We start from the raw sequence: 12,086 nt of genomic DNA on the forward strand, positions 1-12,086 counted from the left end.
GGGGTGAAAGGATAGACTAGTTAGGAGCTAACAAGGGCTTGAGAAAGTCAAGAATCCTTCCTAAATAGATGAAAACATAAACTACTGGTGTTTTCCCAAGGCAAAGCATCAAAACCTAATGTATTCCACCTATCTGACTTGAAAACAACCAATCATAAGATATTACATAAAAGAGGCATATATAAATAACATGAGAACAAATTAACAGAAGAAGAAACACATGCTAAAGTCCATACCAGAGGAATCCCATAAAAATAGTTGCAACTTTATTAGCTTCTTGCCAAAACTGCTACAAAATGATAAGAGTTCAGTACATGAGCATCCAGCTGAATCCAACCTCTCCAAATGACCAAGAAAACACATAATATAGACATATAAACTACTCATCCTAACCTTAAGGGGTCGAACCATGAGAAGAGGGGTTGTTTCAACCATTTCCCAACAAGGAATAGGAATATAGACAATCAAACAACTTGCCTCTATAAGTAGGGAAACTGATTCATTTGCCTCAAAACCACCTCTAACTAATGAATCTACCCTCTAACACTATTTTTCCATTACATTTACATTCCATGTCATCAATTACATCATTAAAAAAAACCATGAGGAGAGAGAGATGAGTTTCCAGTCAAAACAGGTGAAATTTTGATTTTCTAGGCAAAATGTTCAAAAGCACGGTGCCACTAGTCAAAAGCGCAGTGCCACTTTCCACTTAGTTTTGAAGGACATGTTCTTTGAAAATTGAGCCCACGATAGCTCATTGAAATGGTATTCAAGTCTAGTTTTTGGAACAACTAGAATTTTTGAATTTGGAGGTCATTTTCCCCCTCAAAACTTGAATCTCCCAAGATTGCTTCTGTGTGTCCAAAAAGAGGCAGAGAGGTCATTTTTTGGTAGTTTTTGGACCTTTTAGTGACCCAAGTTCGCTCCAAAATTGCTGAAAATTCCCATGTAGCATGCTCTCATCCTCCTGAATCCAAAAATGTAAACCATTCCTCCATTTGAGGCCTCAGGCAAAAGCGCAGCACCAGTGGCACTGTGCTTCTGGGAAAAATTTCTATGTTTAAAATTACAAAATTGCAAAAATGCCAAAAATTTCCAAAATTTGCCCAAATTTGGCATGGGACACCACCATCAACTACTTTGATGGGCCAAGGAGGCTTTAGCCAATAACTTCAACCTATCTTTCTCTTTTTTTCTTTCCAAAGCTCTCCTTAGCCTAGCCTTTAACTTCTTGATCCTTATGTTACATATTCTGTTGCAGGTCATGTAATGATATGCCATGTGTCAGAGCATCTTCTTGTCCCTGTTGGCCTTCTCAATTAGTCTCTCAAGGTGTATGTTGACCCTCTCAAGCCAAATTTCCCTATCATTTTCAATCTCTTGTTCAATAGGGGTAAATGTGACATGAGTCTCTTTAGCCTTTTGCCCTTTTGCTTTACCTCTTTACTTCTTTGTCACTTGGACTCTTTGCATCCTTGCTTTTAGTATCTCAAGCTCCATGAGAACTTGTTTGTCACTCAGCGGTTTTTTTTCCTATTCCAAGTATTTAATGACAAACTTGGCTCTCTCTAGGTTATCTGACAAAGCTTGTATTTGAGCCTCTATTTCCTTTATGATGATGTCTTTCATAGTTTCTTCATCCTTGGCCTCCAAATCAATTATATCATCCCCATGATGAGTATAGTGCTGATGTGGCTCCTCATGCTTAATCAGGTCAAAATATATTTCCTCCTCATCACCAAGATCTTCCTCCTGCAGCTTTCCCTTGCCTTTGCTCAGCTGCTCAACCTATACCTGTTTTGTTGATGTCGAAGGCAAAGCCCCTTCCACCCCTTACGGAGATAACATTTACCTATGGCCTGATGATGTAGGCAAGGCCCCTCCCACACCTTGTGGAGCAAGCACTTGCCTAGCAGCTGCAAAAAGTCTCCTTGTGCATTTCTGATATGTCAAATACACTAGCACCTCAGCAGTTTTGGTTTCCTTACTCTTCCCTTGTTTCTCCATGGCTACAAGGCCCACCTTTTTCTTGATGCACTGGTGAAGGGATCTGTGGACCTTTGAACATCTCATTAGCAATGAAAGTCTCCCAAGGAATGTTAACAAGACTGAGATGGTGAAGAACAATGATTTTGATCAAAGAGTAATGGTATATGTTTTTCAACTGCTGAGGGTATGGCTTCATTTGTACAATGTGAGCTATTTTCTCAATATTTCTAAACAAGAAATATGGGAGATTTATGATCCTTACCCTGCTGAAGTGCATGAGGAGTTGGATATGGTAAGCATACAACCGGGAGAATCTGCCTTCACAAGTGAAATACTTGATGATAATCTTCATCAAGGGAGCATACCTGTTCTCCAAAAATTTAAAAGGGAGAATCCTCTTCACCTAGTTTCTGTATTGAGGCTTGATGTAAGGCTCATAATAATCCTCATCAATGTCCTAACCCTTGTACCATTTTTCACCCACATTAGGAATTCTAGTGGCCTCTGAAATGACAGCAGATGATATTGTGAAAGTTACTCCAGCAAGTGTCACCTCATTATTATGTAAATGAGCCATAAAAAGTCTGGCCAACTCATGGTGAAACTGAACTCTATCCACTATTTCACAAAATTCATAACATTTTTTATGTCTAAAACAAGAAACTGCAAGTGGGCAAGCCTGTAATTCCCTCAAACTAGTGGGCTCCTCTCTGATGATTCTTCCTCCTTTATGAGGTTTCCTTTGTTGTCTATGTCTCTCCATGGAGTTGTCACTAAGTGTCTCTTCTTCATACTCATAATCATTGTCTCTGTCCATGTTTTCCTTTGGCTTGAACAATATGGTTATATATGGATAGTGTTATGGATAATGGTGTGGAGGAATGTAGTGGGCAGAATGTATGGATGAGGGAGTTTGGAAAAATGTATGTGTGAGGGGGATTTGGGGAGAAATAAGAAGTGGATAGGGTAGGAAAACAATAGTAGAGATGAGGGTTTTAGTTCATGAGGTAAATTGTAGGAAAACTAGGGTTTGCCCTAGAAACTAGGGTTTTGATCTTGGAGATGAAAAACCACAAAAACTTGATATAAAAACCCTAGACCACAAGAGATATTAGTGTACTTATTTGAAAAAGAGGTAACATTGGCAATTTGAGGTGAAATTGGCATTTTTAGGTGGTTTGGGGCTCTTCTAGACAAAGTGCAGTGCCACCTACAGGAGCTCAGTGCCTGTCTCAAAGCGCAAGCACCTCTGTATTTTTACACTGCAAAAATTCTCCAGAAGCGCAGCACCAGTTCCAGGAGCATAGTGCCTTTTGAAGGCAGAATTTTGAGGCCTTCCTATTGTCCAAACTAGGTAAGGGATAGCTTGTTGGAAATGTTGTCGAGTCTACTTTCCAGAACATCTTGAATTTTTCAATTTGGAGTTCATTTTCCCTATCCAAAGTCCAATCTCCCAAGACTAGTCACAATGTGCAGAATGAGGCTGCCAAAATGTGGATTTTTGTTTCAGTCAATGTTTGAAGGTCTTCTTGAACTCTAAATTGAGCTCATGATAGCTCATTGGAAAGCTCCTTGTGTCTAGTTATGATTTGACTCATCAAGCAAGTCATTTGGTCATTCCATCTAGGAGAAAAATTAATTTTACCAAGGTCACTCCAGAGATGCATCAACCCTCCTAAGGCAAATGATGTTTTCTACATTTCTCCCAAAACATGAAACTTGTGTAAAAACTGAAAGAGTTTTTTTCTTCTTGGGTCAATTATGGAAAAAATTGTCTCTCACTTTTTTCAAATTTATCTTTTCTTTCTCAGAAACATAGTTTGAAGAAAAACCGTCCCTTATGTGTAGTGAATGGTTTGTTCCTTGGAATGACTTCTCGACAAATGATAGAGACATGATGTTTGATGATATGAAATGGCCTCATACCTTATGTTATCTCTCATTCCTCATCTACTCAGATATCTCTACTCCCATAGCCAACCCTAGCTTAGTGGGAGAGGAATTTAGGGTTTTAGTGCTTGTTTCACTTTTGCTTTTGCAGGTGAATTGGTGTTCATGATGACTTGATTTTTGCAGTGGCAAGTGCTTTGGAAACATCATTAGATGCTTAGGAGTAGCTGAGAACCAATATTACATATTGAAACATAAAATTACGTAAGAAATGAAGATAAAAACAAAATACTCTATTTTCACCTCAAAACAAGTTTTGAGGTCAGAACTACATTAGGCTTTTAAAATGATAAATTATGGCTTTACCAATCATTATTGGCCTCCTCATGTCCTTGCTAATCATTATTGGCATGTAATTGTTGGATTTTACCATGGTGGGATCCTAAAACCTAATGAGACCAAACCCGAAGACCTAATGAAATGAATTTCAAAGTGAACATGAGCCATGACTGAAATATATGAAAGAGGATCAACAAGTATAGATCATGAGGGAAAATTGAAGTAAACCCTACCATCAGTGAATCCATGACCTAATGGAATGCAAACTCATCAGTATGGGACTCCTACTATGAAATGCGAAAAAGAAGATTTTGAACATTGATGGCAGTGTGAAGACATTGACACTAACATTGGATCCAATGGGGATGGTAGCTCCTTGGAGGTGCCAAGAACACCGTAGACCTAGCAGCCTTACCCATTGGGCAATGGAGTCAAAACACTTCAAAGACTGAAAATTGACACAATGCAAACTAAGATTGACTCATGACTCAAACTGACTCTGAAACTGACTTGAAAATGAATTAAAAAAATGACTCAAGACTTACTTAACTGAAACAAAGCTTTTTAATGGCGACAGACCATCAAGATTTGAGGGCTTCAAATCATGATGACAACCACCTACCTACTGATGAAATATGTACAATCATGTGAAGTGGGCCTTACAATGTAACCAATCTAATAGATGGCTACTTACTTAAATTCTGCTCTCACCCTCCTCGAGCAGGTAGAATGATGTACATGTAGGCAACTCACAATAACAATTGAAACCAAGGCTTATGCTAACGAACCAGACAACATTCATCTTATCTAATGCTTGCAAAAGAATGCCGAAGGGATCTTGAAAATACTAAAGCACTAGCTTGTCTTGACATCCAACAGCAAAAATACAAGTACTCCCTTCATTCTGATCTGAAAGAACAATTGGTTGTTGATTGATAGGAATGCATAGAGAAGTATAAGCTTCTGCTATCTTAGTGTTGGCTGTAAATTCCTCGAGCATGAGAAATTCTGACTCGATTTCTAGCATATCGTCTCTCTCAGGCTCATATTCCTCAATTTCATAGTCTAGGTCATTCTTAAACAGAAAAAATTCTTCAAGATTATCAAACATGACAGCCCTATCATCTTCATGGAAGAAAACAATATCTGTTCGCTGATCTATAAACCAAATTTTAACACTGTCATCATTTTAAAAAGTGGAAGAAACTTCACTAACACTTTCTTGACTATGTCAACAATGCAAACCTACATTAGCTTGGGCTATAACATGACCTTTCAGGAGTTGATATATCTCATCTTCAAATAGAGGAGAGAGTACTTTTTGTTTTCTTTTGCTAAAACAGTAATTGTCTTCTTTCCCTCCTAAAGATTCACAAGGATGTTGAATATCTTCATTAATTTCAAGCAAAGGAGTATATAAATTTTCCTCAAACTGCTGATTCATTTCATGTGATTCATGTTGACTATCAAGATGCAAAATTCCTTCATCTTCAAGCAAAGAAGAAGCTACTATATGTTGACTATGGTCTTGTGTAACGAAGTGACTGGCTTTTTGAGACTATTGTTGAAGGGAAAGCCATCATCACGATCTAAATATAGATCTGGAATAGCCAACTTGACTTTATCACAATCTGAAATTGGAACTTGATTTTCTTATATACCATCTTCTGCTATGATCAGATCTGAAATAATATCTTATCTTCCATCATTTTCAATTGTACTAAGATCTTGAACCTGCTGCAAATTTTATTGCGCATCTTGACAAGTATCCTCTAAACTCTCTTTATGGATTTTCATAGAGGATTTCCATGATGTCATCGTCCATGAAGTCATCATCTTCATAAATTTTCTCAAGATTTTCAATAAAACTATAAACATGTTTGCAACAGTTCTGAACTAAATTTAAGGATGGATAAGATTCCTTATACCTTTCAAAGAACTTGGTATGAAAATCTTTTAAACAATAAATACAAGCAGGCGGCAAACTTTCATACCAAGATCAGGCTTCACCTTCCAGAGTGGCCATGAATATCTTCATCAAGCAGTCTTCAGGAAAATCAAACTTCAACTTGCAAATATGCATGTGAAATCTAACAAGATGTAAAGCAGCATCATTCCTATCATCATCTTTAAACACAGGCAAATTCCCTTGCCAATCTACCTTAGGAATTTTATTTGGGAAACCTGGAATGTGATCTCAGCTCATTGGAGCATATCTTCGAGCAAACGAATCCATTTTTAATAACAATGAATTCACCAAGAAATTCTTCAGTCTACTGGTTCTTGAAGAGTAGAGTTGCCATAAAAATTCTGGACCTTGGGTGTTTTCGACACTGGAGTCGCCAGGTGAATCATTTCAGCCTTCCGGTGTTTGATCATTGTTAACCATCAACAATCAGATCTAAATATTAACTTGATACATTTTGCTGAGGAACACAAAACTATGTTCCCCAGTATGTTCTCCACTATGTTAGAGCCTAGATTGACCTCAGGCTGAAGGAAGGCAATCCTAGGCTAACCATAAACCAAGCTTAACGTGGTAGCTAGCCCTACCAGGTTGGGAGAGGGCTCTCTCCTTGCAAATCTCAGTCAAGATGACTAGATTTCACTAAGATTTTAGGCTAGGTATAGTAGCTCAAGGGTTTTTGATTGAATTTGTTGGTCTTTTTTCTAGATCAGGAGCAGCTAGGCAATTTTGGGTCTAGGAAACTAAGGTAAAATTGCAAGGGATTCTATGGGGAAAGATAGGTATGATCTTCAACACCTTAAGCTTGATGGGGTGAAAGTCTAGACTGGTGAGGAGCTAAGAATGGCTTGCGCAAGTCAAGAATCCCTCCTAAACAGATGAAAGCATAAACTACTAGTGTTTTCCCAAGGCAGAGCATCAAAACCTAATGTATTCCACCTATTTGACTTGAAAACAATCAATCAGAAGAGATTACATAAAAGAGGCATACATAAATAACATGAGAACAAATTAACAGAAGAAGAAACACATTCTAAAGGCCATACCATAGAAATCCCATAAAAATAGCTGCAACTTTATTAGCTTCCTGCCAAAACTACTACAAAATGATAAGAGTTCAGTACATGAGTGTTGGCTAGTTGAATTGTTTATTAATTAACAATCAAGTACCACATTAAATTGTCAACCTGGGAAAGTATTTTTATTTCAAAGGCTACTGTGTACTGTATGTACTTAACTCTAAAAGCATTAAAAAGCTGTAGTATGCGTAATTCTCACGTTATGTCATAACAGTGTACTGTAAAGATAAAATGAAAGCAATTAATTTAAGATAACAAATCCGAAAAGAAGAGTGATGGATGCTCTGTTATCAGAGGATCAGGACCCTATCCTCCAAGCAAGGACGTTCAGCACCTGCCCCTATAACCAAATTGCTAATACACACTGAAATTCTAATTCACCAGTGAAGTACAGCTTCAAACGATTAACAAAACAGAGTGCCAGCAAAAAGGAAACTATCAGAGGTAATGCTATAGAATCCAAACAGAGTATCAGCATAAAGAAATCACCAAACACACTTACACACTTGACAGAAAAGTAAATGGGTGAATCTTGTGAAGAAGGTGGGCCCAGTCCCTCTCACAAGATTCCCCAGAACACAACTGTTGGATTAAGTACTCAGAACAATCTTCTATTCATCTGCCAAAAGATTCAGTACAATAAAAGTTCAGACTTTGCTGTTGTCTTTCAAAATTCCCCTTACAAAACTATTTCTCCCCCCCTTCTCTAATGTAGATGTCTCCTCTTTATAGAGGAGACATCTATTACAATAGATTATCACAGTTCATTCAGTTAGCCAAAAATAAGAGTTACAGAATGCTATTATAACAATGCAACAGTGTATTCTTTCTTGAGTTTACTTTTGTTACGCAGCTGGTAACCGAAATTCGACCGTTCTCTTAGTATCCTCGTATTATCCTTCGCCGTTTCCCCATGGTTGCTGATTTAGTAAACCCGTGTTGTTCCTGATACTTTAGCAATCGTAACTGTGTTTTTCCCTTTTTGGACAGTTGCTGATTATGCCGCGTCATCGTGGAATTCTGGCAATCTCCAGATAGTTGCCATTTGTTATTTCCAGTTGTTGCAAAAATAGCATTCTCCTGCTTTTAGATGGTTGCCATTGCTGGCTGTAGTAACTGCGTAGTTGCTGTTTCCAGTGTTGCAGCAACTGCGTAGTTGTTGTTTCTGGTGTTATAGAAACTGTAAATTATAATTCCTGCAGACTTTAAACAGTCCAACGATTACTTGGCAACTTAATTAACTTTTCCAAAGATAAATATAAAGATATTCATGAATATGCAATGAACAATTAAACATATAGATATGCGGAGAGTTACTTCGTACCTTGGGGTGATTAAGTCATTATACAATCAAAAGCTTTCAACCTATGACTGAAAAAGGATAATATTATGGCAAAAATATAAGGTCAAAATTGGTCAATTCTGAGTCCTAACAATGAGCATCCAGTTGAATCTAACCTATCCAAATGAACAAGAAAACACATAATATAGAGATATAAACTACTCATCCTAACCTTCAAGGGTCTAATCCATGAGAAGAGGGGTTGTTTCAACCATTTCCCAACAAGGACCAAGGATATAGGTAGTCAAACAACTTGCCTCTATATGTAGGGAAACTGATTCATTTGCCTCAAAACCACCTCTAACTAATGAATATACCCTCTAACACTATTTTACCATTACATTTACATGACATGTCATCAATTACATCATTAAAGAAAATCATGAGGAGAGAGAGACAAGTTTCCGGTCAAAACAAGAGAAATTTTGATTTTCTAGGAAAAATGGTCAAAAGCGTAGTGCTACTTTCCACCTAGTTTTGGAGGCCTTTCCCTTTGCAAATCTAATCCCAAGATAGCGCATTGGAAAGGTCTTCAAGTATATTTTATGGAACACCTAGAATATTTGAATTTTGAGATCATTTGCCCCCTAAAATCTTGCATCTCCCAAGATTGCTTTTGTGTGTCCAAAAAGAGGCAAAGAGGTCATTTTTTGGTAGTTTTTGGACCTTTTGGTGACCCAGATTTGCTCTAAAATTGCTGAAAATTTCCATGTAGCATGCTTTCATCCTCCTGAATCCAAAAATGTCAAGCATTCCTCCATCTGAGGCCTCATGCAAAAGCGCAGCGCCAGTGGCACTGCGCTTCTGGGCAAAATTTCTGTGTTTAAAATTACAAAATTGCAAAAATGCCAAAACTTTCCAAAATTTGCCCAAATTTGGCATGGGACACTAACCTCAACTAATTTGATGGGCCAAGGAGGCTTTAGCCAATAACTTCAACCTATCTTTCTCTTTTTTGCTTTCCAAAGCTCTCCTTAGCCCAGCCTTTAACTTCTTGATCCTTATGTTACATATTTTGTTGCGGGTCATGTAATGATATGCCATGTGTCGGAGCATCTTCATGTCCCTATTGGCCTTCTCAGTTAGTCTCTCAAGGTGTATGTTGACCCTCTCAAGCCAAATTTCCCTACCATTTTCAATCTCTTTCTCAATAGGGGTAAATGTGACATGAGTCTCTTTAGCCTTCTGCCCTTTTGCTTTACCTCTTTGCTTCTTTGTCACCTGGCCTCTTTGCATCCTTGCTTTCAGTATTTCAAGTTCCATGAGAAATTGTTTGTCACTTAGCTATTTGTTTTCCTATTCCAAGTCTTTAATGAAAAACTTGGCTCTCTCTAGGTTACTTGACAAAGCTTCTATTTGAGTCTCTCTTTCCTTTATGATGATGTCTTTGATAGTTTCTTCATCCTGGGCCTCCAAATCAATGATATCATCTCCATGATTAGTATAGTGCTATTGTGGTTCCTCATGCTCAATCAGGTCAAAAATATCTTTCCTCCTCATCACCAAGATCTTCCTCCTGCAATTTTCCCTTGCCTTTGCTTAGCTGCTCAACCTGTAGTTGTTTTGTTGATGTCGAAGGCAAAGCCCCTTCCACCCCTTATGGAGATAACATTTTCCTATGGCTTGATGATGAAGGCAAGGCCCCCTCCACACCTTGTGGAGCAATCACTTGCCTAGCAGCTGCAAAAAGTCTCCTTGTGCCTCTCTGATATGTCAAATACACTGGCACCTGAGCATTTCTGGTTTCCTTGACCTCTTCCCTTGTTTCTCCATGGCTAGAAGGCCCACCTTCTTCTTGATGCACTGGTGAAGGGATTTATGGACCTTTGAACTTCTCATGAGAAATGAAAGTCTCCCAAGGAATGTTAACAAGACTGAGATGGTGAAGAACAATGATTTTGATCAAAGAGTAATGGTAGATGTTGTTCAATTGTTGAGGGTATGGCTTCCTTTGCACAATTTGAGCTATTTTGTCAATATTTCTAAACAAGAAATATGGGAGATTCATGATCCTTACCCTGGTGAAGTGCATGAGGAGTCAAATATGGTAAGCATACAACCAGGAGAATTTGCCTTCACAAGCGAAATACTTGATCATAATCTTCATCAAGGGAGCATACCTGTTCTCCAAAAATTTAAAAGGGAAAATCTTCTTCACTTGGTTTCTGTATTGAGGCTTGATGTAAGGCTCATAATAATCCACATCAAGGTCCTGACCCTTGTACCATTTTTCACCCACATTAGGAATTCTAGTGGCCTATGAAATGACAACTGATGATATTGTGAAAGTTACTGTGGCAAGTGTCACCTCATTGTTATGTAAATGAGCCACAAAATGTCTGGCCAACTCATGGTGAAACTAAACTCTTTCCACCATTTCACAAAATTCAAAACATGCTTGATGTTTGAAACAAGAAACTGCAAGTGGGCAAGCCTATAATTCTCTCAAACTGATGGGCTCCTCTGTGATGATTTTTCCTCCTTTACGAGGCTTCCTCTGTTGTCTATGTCTCTCCATGGAGTTGTCACTAAGTGTCTTTTCTTCATACTCATAATCACTGTCTCTATCTATGTTTTCCTTTGGCTTGAACAATATGGCTATATATGGATAGTGTTATGGATAATGGTGTGGAGGAAAGTAGTGGGCATAATGTATGGATGAGGGAGCTTCGAGAAATGTATGTGTGATAGGGATTTGGGGTGAAATAAAAAGTGGATAGGATAGGAAAACAATAGAAGAGATGAGGTTTTTAGTTAATGAGGTAAATTGTAGGAAAACTAGGGTTTTCCCTAGAAACTAAGGTTTTGATCTTGGAGATGAAAAACCACAAAAACTTGATATAAAACCCATATATCACAAGAGATATTAGTGTACTTACTTGCAAAAGAGGTAAACTTGGCAATGTGAGGTGAATTTGGCGTTTTGAGGTGATTCAGGGCTCTACTAGGCAAAACACAGTGCTGCCTATAGAAGCATAGCGCCTGTGTATTTTTACACTACAAAAATTCTCCATAAGCGCAGTGCCTAGCTAGAAGCACAGTCCCAGTTCCAGGAGCGCAACACCTTTGACAGGTAGCTTTTGGAGGCCTTCTCGGTGTCAAATTGGTTGCAGGATAGCTCATTGGAAATACTGTCGAGCTTACTTTCTAGAACATCTTTAATTTTTCAATTTGGACTTCATTTTCCCTGTCCAAAGTCCAATCTCCCAAGAGTGGTCAAAATGTACAGAATGAGGCTGCCAAAATGCATAGTGATGTTTCAATCAATGTTTGAAGGTCTTCCTGCACACCAAATTGAGATCATGATAGCTCATTGGAAATATCTTTGTGTCTAGTTATCATTTGACTCATGAGGCAAGTCATTTGGTCATCCCATCTAGGATAAAACTTGATTTTAGCAAGGTCACTCCAAAGATGCATCAACCCTCCTGAGGCAAATGATTTTTTCGAAATTTCTCCAAAACCATGAAGCTTATAT

This window comes from Pinus tabuliformis, chromosome 7 (assembly GCF_031772625.1).
Source record: "Pinus tabuliformis cultivar Carrire ecotype Pingquan chromosome 7, CPIR1, whole genome shotgun sequence".
Lineage (NCBI taxonomy): Eukaryota > Viridiplantae > Streptophyta > Pinopsida > Pinales > Pinaceae > Pinus > Pinus tabuliformis.